Raw genomic sequence first — 7661 nt, 5'->3', positions numbered from 1 at the left:
GGTGTCAAAATTTAATGCAGCACTCCTCAAGTCGCTAGCATTATCTCACTAAATTTTCGTCCGAATCGGATGAGCCAAAACGCCGTTATACGGGGAAACGCGGATTTCACGTTTTCCGCGTTTTCAGCCGTTCCGCTCATTCGATCTCGGCCGAACCCTCCAACCACACTAGAGTATCCCTAGGTGGTTGTCGTATACAAATTCGAGCCGAATCGCGCTACTACTAACGGCCAGATAAGCCATAATAGGATTTCACGTCTTCATAGCTGCCGCCGAAGGTGTCCGCGCGAACTCGGCCGAACCCTCCAACCACGGCACTACTTCATGCCGTGCATCACCAGTCCACTGCTCAAATCAATCCATCCAGTAATAAAACCTCCGTAAGCCCTTTTACGAAGACGGGGAAAATTTCACCGATGTTTCCAATTTCCTCGTCTTCGGGCCGAAAGGACCGTCTTCCGAAGATCCCACCGCTCTGGCGGTTGGATGCGATGCTCGGTAGCCTAAGCCGAGACCGCGGGTAGAGTTTTTCCCAAACCGGGAAAAAAACTCCAAAATCCCCGACGCCGACATCGACTATCCGGAGAGGTCAGAGGGGAACGAGTCCCGACGTCGACAGCGACGACGAGCCTTTTTTGCTGGAAATTTTGGCGAACAATTCACGACCGGTCCGCCAAAAGTATGGAGATCTCAAGAAAGCGAACGAACGTCTACTTCCGGCGTTTGCAGGCTTACAGTGGGAGTGCATGGTACAAGAAAGCGATACAGAGCGATTGTGTAACAAATCTTATCTATGGTAAATAACTTGTATATGTTAATTGTGAATATTTGTTGTTTGTTAATTCTATTCAATATATACTTTTAACATATCTTCCACGGTTTGATTGAAAAATCCCTGTCATCAAGCTCAAGAACTTTGGAGCTCAAGCTCACAGGCTCGCTTCACGAGGCTTCCGTCGAGGCTGCCCTTCCTCGACGTGATATTAATAGTGCTTAGCAACCACTACTCGCTTCACGAGATATACCACCCGAGGTAGCCTAGCCTGAGGTGAAGACCCTGTTCGATAGCCCCCTGCATCGAAACAGCGGTAAATTTCCAGGATCCATTTGAGACCTGCGATGCCGTCCGAGACTGACCATCCCCGACGAAGATCCTGTGCGATAGCCTCCTGCATCGACACAGCGATACCCCAGGCTCCTCCAGAGACCTGCGTACCGCCCGAGGTAGCCCAACCTGAGGCGAAGATCCTGTTCGATCGCCCCCTGCGACGAGACAGCGATACCTTCAGGCTCCTCCAGAGACCTACATACCGTCCTAGACGAAGACTTTGATTCCGATCGTGCCGGCTCCATCGAGAGACCCGCACCTTGGTACAAAGTACATACATAGGCTCCTACGAGACCTATTCAACTCAGACTCAATCGAGATCTGCAAATCCGGCAGTATTCCTCGTCAAACTTCTAGGAGGTCACTCGTCGAGGCAACCTTCCTCGTCAAACCCCTACGAGGCATTTACTTTGTGACCCACTTGCACAAAGCAATAGTACGCACGTTATTGTGGTGGCGTACTTCCAAATTTAGTAAAGAAGTTGTCCTTGCTTCTAGGGCTCCCTCGAGACACCCACATTTTAATAGTAGAGTCAGTGTTTCTACAAGACTTCTATAAGACTTTCGGAGCAAAAGAGCTAGCTCCGACATTGTCGTACGGGGAAGATGAACCCCTGCAACGCGACTTTGATATCCAGTGCTACGAGGATTGGTGCCCTCGAAGGTACAACAAATAAATTAGATCGTGAAAATATGATCAAGACTGAGCTGGACGAGACCTCGTCCCCAATCGGAGAGACCAGCGGTTACACGGACCGCCCTCACACCTGTTTGCCGGCGAAAGATCTCTCGACATTCGGGGTGAAAGAGGAAATGGTCTCCTTCCCCAACGTTATCTCGATGCTGGTGAAGAGCCTGAGAGACCGAAGGCACAAATGATCATATATCACGACATGGCGCCCAACATACGACTAATTCGTGGCGTCTGTTCCTAACGACGACTGATGATAGCGGAGACGACGGAGAGTATTCCGACGTTGACAGGCTCACCACTCTGTCACGTCGACCCATAAAAGCAGAAGCTTCTACAAGTCGCAAACCTACCTTCGTGGTCGCAAACACGACAACCCGTAACACACACCCGTCAAAATATTCCTGTTACACAACCTTACCCCTACATATGAGCAAATTGGACACGAGACGCATGTACCGGCTCTCAGTCCCGAGGCTCTCATTTGCCGCATGGCCGAAGCTAAGGCCAATGCTCTAAGGCAAAATACTAATCCCGATAGGAATCGTCCCCGACCTTTTCTCTATCACTACGCTGGCCTGGACCACGAGGACACTCAGTGGATCGTGGACAGGATCAGCGTCTATCTTAACGAGTCAGACATCCAAGAAGACTCTGAACGAATCGCAGTTTTCCAGCGTCATCTTGTAGGAGATGCTCGGCGGTGGTTAGACGATAATCTGTATCTAGTCAACCGCTACTGTGAGCTGGAAAATCTGTTTCTCACCTTATACAACTCTCCTGAGGGGCTAGCACGCTTGCTCACCAAACTATACGGGGAACAGCAGACACCCCAAGAGTCCGCCGTCGTCTTCATCACCAGGAAGCGACGGATGGCTGATAGACTCATGCCACTAACACCAACACACGTGATCATAGCAGTCATAATAAACCAACTTGAGCCTGATCTTAGATCTTATCTACGCATACATCGATTATCCGATTTCGAGGAGCTGATCCACTTCGTGGGACAAGTCGAATCCGATATTCATGAGGCAAAGGTGCAATCGCGGAGAGACAGGCACCAACCCCGACCTGTTCTCCCGGTTCCACCTCCAACTCGGTTAGCCATAGCGCAACCATTCTCGTCTCACACTTCGAGACAAAACCCTCCAACAGCTCAAGTTGGTCCCCCCAACAACAACCTCGACATCCGAGGTCCAACTCCTCGCGCTTTCAGCGAGGGCCAAATCAGGTTCAAGGTGGACCGCCCACTACTCGGCCACCGCCTGACCCCAATCGACAGTCTCAAGTCGTTCCCCCAAGGCCATCTACTAACCCTTTACCTGGGGCAAGGGCTAAGAGACCGAGATACCCTCCGTATCCCTGTCCAATGTGCAACGGGAATCACTTCCGTTACCAGTGTATCGAACATCCATACCAGCGTCAGGGAAACGAGAGAGCGGCCGCCGCCCGCCAAGAGTCACAGGACCCGGCGACGGTACGCGCAGTTCCGGGGTCCTCACGACAGTAGATAGAACTCTATCAGCTCCGGTTGAGCCCATTACCTCGCAGGTGGTGACGCAAGTGGCGTCTCAAGCCACCAAGGTTCAACCGGAAGCAAAAACAACATCCACATTGTCGGAGGATACCCTGGAGCCTGAGCGTATGCCGATTCATAGGGGCCAATCACCGTGCTTAAGTCGGTTCATGGAGGGTATAACAACTACTACGTGTTCCTGATTCAGGAACATGCGCTCATGGATTATCAGCGGCGCTGTACATACGTCGGACGAAGCGATCGATCGACCATATTCTGGACACCGAAACTTCGGTCAGTTATGCTGCCTATATTCACAGAGTTTTCCGACGAGTTCGAACCACCAGCAGCCAACAACACGACTTTCACGACGCAGCATACGATCGAACTCACGGATACTAGGCCAATCCATCAGAGGCCTTATACGCTTAGTTCTGCAAAGACTAAGATCTTGTATGACCAGCTGAATGACATGTTGGCGAACGGGATCGTCGAACCTTCGACATCCCAGTACAGTTCGCCACCTGTGTTGGTGGAATGTTCCGGGAAGGCTCCGCGTTTCTGTGTGGACTATCGAAAGATAAACGCTGTTACCAAATCCGAGGCTTCTTCGCTACCCAAAATAGCGGAGGTCCTCAAATCGTTCGGTGAAGCAGCTGTCTTCACGGTGCTCGATTTGAAGAGTGGGTACTGGCAGATTCCACTCAATCCAGCATCCAAACAATACACAGCCTTTTCTACGCCCGATGGGGCTACTTACCATTTTAACGTTTTGCCGTTTGGGCTTAAAAACGCTCCAAGCTGCTTTCAAAACGTGATGACGAGAGAGGTGTTAGCTGGCTATCTGCATCATTTCGCTCAAGTATATCTTGACGATATAATCATTTATAGCAAAACCATTGCTGAACACCGGGACCACCTCAGATTGGTGCTTGAACGGATGAGGCAGCATAATCTGAAGGTGTCCCCGGAAAAATGCAAAATGGCCACTGACAACCTCGAGTATCTCGGCCATCAGATCCGGGGTACCGTCACACGTCCCTTGAATAAGCACTTGGAGGCGATACAGAACTTTCCAAGGCCAACTTCCAGGAAGCAATTGCAGAGTTTTCTCGGCATTTGTAACTGGGTGAGGGAGTATGTCGCCGACGCCGCTAGTTTAACAAAACCTTTAACCGTCTTGCTACAGAAGCAACATAAGTTCAATTGGACGGCTGAATGTCAGGAGGCATTTGATGTTATCAAGTGTAGCATCTCACAACCTCTTGAACTTCACCGTCCAAACTTCGCGTTCAAATTTTATTTACAAGTGGATGCATCACTTATAGGGTTAGGCGCCGTACTCTTTCAAAAGGGGGACCTTGGGGAGAGGCGAATTATTTCCTATGCCAGTGTCACGTTGACCGAAGCAGAGAAGCGGTACCACGTCAACGAGCTGGAGGTATTCGCGGCCATCTTTGGAATCAAGCGATACAGGGCGTATTTAGCCGATAAAGCATTCACGCTTATCACCGACAGTCGCGCTCTGTATTGGCTTGAAAAGAACCGCGATACGAAGGCGAAATTGACAAGGTGGTCCCTTCTCCTGCAGGAGTATGACTTCGACGTGGAACACTGCGCTGGAAAGGAAAATCAGCTGGCCGACTATCTGAGTCGGAATGCGTCAGAACCTCACTCAGCGGATTTGGTAGATGAATCTCGAATGCTACCCCCTGAGCGAGTAGGTGCGCTCCAGCAGATTACACATCACGATCTGTACTTGGAGGTGCAAGCCGCCCAACAGCGCTCACCGCGAGTCAGGCAGAGTATCCTTCGTTGGTACGATATCGACCGCAACGGTCCGCAGGATGGTCAGGACGCTCGCTTTCACGAAACCTATCGTGTAAGCCCTGACCATACCACTATCTTCAAACGTGCCAACGATGACGACCTCCTCGTTATCCCTCGACGGAAGGTACTCAAAGTAATACACCATTTTCATGATTCTGACGACGCAGCGCATCCCGGCGTAGACGAGACAGTGCGCGCGGTACAGCGAATGTATCATACCCGCCGCTTACGACGTCAAGTCTCGTCCTACGTTCGGCGATGTCTTCCCTGCCATGCGGTGAAGAGTCATCAGATTCAGAAAAATGACCCACAAAAACCCCACACCGCACGTAGTCCCTTCGAGACTATAAGTATAAATGTCCTGGGGCCTTACCCCGAAACGCAATTACAAAATCGATTTGTAATTATCGTCGAGGACATCTATACCAAGTGGGTGGAGGCTAAAGCCGTTCCAGATAGTACCGCACCAACGATCTGCGACTTTCTGGAAACGGAAATCTTCACTCGGTACGGTGACCCGAAGCAGATCATCTCTGACAACGGGCCCGTATTCGAATCCAATCGCTACCTAACACTCTGCCGTAAACGGCATATCCGACTGTTCTACACCGCGGTTTACTTCCAGCGCGAGAACCCGGTGGAACGCAAGGTGCAAGACTTCAAAACTGTTCTGAAAGCGCTCAGGTCGCGCCTTAGGAACTGGGACAGGCTTGTACCTCAGTCCCTCGCGATCATCCGTAACAGGCGGAATCGTGCGACAGGGCATAGCGTGGAGAATGGGAAATCCCCGAATTCCAGAAACGACGACGACGACCCCGCGACGATGCTCGCGCTCGACGACGCCAGATTAGAGTCCGGCAGTTGGATTTCAATACAGCGACCTTTCCTGACCAGGATAAACGTGCTGCTGTTGAATTTCAACCCGCGACCTAGTCATGGTGCGCGAGCGCGCATCCGCGGACCAGTTCGATCCGGTTTGGGCGGGACCATTTCTCATACCCGTCAGAAGATCTCCACTGATTTACGAAATCGATAAAAACGGATACCAATTCCAGTATCACGTTGACCAACTGAGACCAGCCCCAACAGGTAACCCGTCTCCAGTTGATGATGATGACAGTAGCTCGAATGTTAGCAGTGACAATGATGACTCCGGGGTCCACCGTCGGATCATCGAAGTGCCGATGATCACCATCCCGAGTTACAACAATCAACGTCTTTCGTAAAGCAGTCATCTTCCAATCGTCGTCCCCCCACGTCTACCTCAAACCTTCCGACGTCCGTTGACGTCCAAGAACCCTTAGCATCTGGTCACATGTCTAAGGACATTCCTGCTCTAATGAGCCCACCAGCGTTTCATAACGCACCTTCAATAATAAAATATACAATGTCTTATGACACCCCAGCTCAAACGAGCTCAACAGCGTCCCCTGCTCGCCAATCTCGACAGGGCACGCCTTTAGTTTTAACTCTTCCGACCAACGTCGATGAACCTGCTCCTACGAGCCAACCCGCGCCCCATGCTCGCCAATCTCGACATGGTGCGCATTTAGATCTAAGTCTTCCGACAATCGTCGATGAACTCGCTCAACCGAACACCTCCGCGTCCCCTGATCGCCAATCTCGACAGGGCACGCCATTAGTTTTAAGTATTCCGACTAACGTTGATGATCCAGCTTCAACGAGCTTAACCGCGCCCCATGCTCGCCAATCTCGACATGGCGCGCACTTAGATTTAAGTTTACCTACGTCCGTTAACGTACCTTCAAACCAGCAATCTGCACCTCAGCAGCAGGATGCTCCGATCCGTCTCAGAATTCGACGAACCACGGGTTCGACTGGACAACCCAGTTCCTACGAGGTAATCAATTCTTTGCGCGGACCACGCCTGGCCATTTCCACTCATGTATCGAAATGCCAGTCCACACTCACAAAATCCCGAAGCCCACTCGCCGGAGGGGGGGAGTGTCGTATTCCACCCTTCGAGCGAGCTTCAGGATTTCAGAACACCCAGTATATTCATAGAAGTAGTTTTGTACCTACGGATATGCCGGAGACCGTTGAATTGGAAAGGAGGCGAAACAATCATATTCACCTATCTTTCCAATCCAAACCAAAAACCCGCCACCGTTGCGAAATCAATCGCCGTCGGCCGGGCAGAATGAAAAAGCCTCTATAGGAGTCTTCAGACATCGATCCTCACGGCGATAGCGCTCCCAGAGCGTTAAAGACCAATTTCACCGACCTTTCCAGTGTCACCCGCATCGCGACCGATCTCGCCTGGGTCTGCCATCCCGGCGCGCAGTGACCACTGCCGCTGCTCTCGCAACCTGCAGTCGAACCCCGGGACGCTTCACGATGACATTTGGAAATGGCCATTAGAAATTTCACCACCCTTTTGAATTGGTCAAGGACGCTATCGCCAATAACTCCAAAAGTTATTGAGCGATCGGTGTCAAAATTTAATGCAGCACTCCTCAAGTCGCTAGCATTATCTTACTAAATTTTCGTCC

This window comes from Anoplophora glabripennis, unplaced genomic scaffold (assembly GCF_000390285.2).
Source record: "Anoplophora glabripennis isolate ALB-LARVAE unplaced genomic scaffold, Agla_2.0 scaffold557, whole genome shotgun sequence".
Lineage (NCBI taxonomy): Eukaryota > Metazoa > Arthropoda > Insecta > Coleoptera > Cerambycidae > Anoplophora > Anoplophora glabripennis.
Note: the sequence above shows the minus strand (reverse complement) of the source record.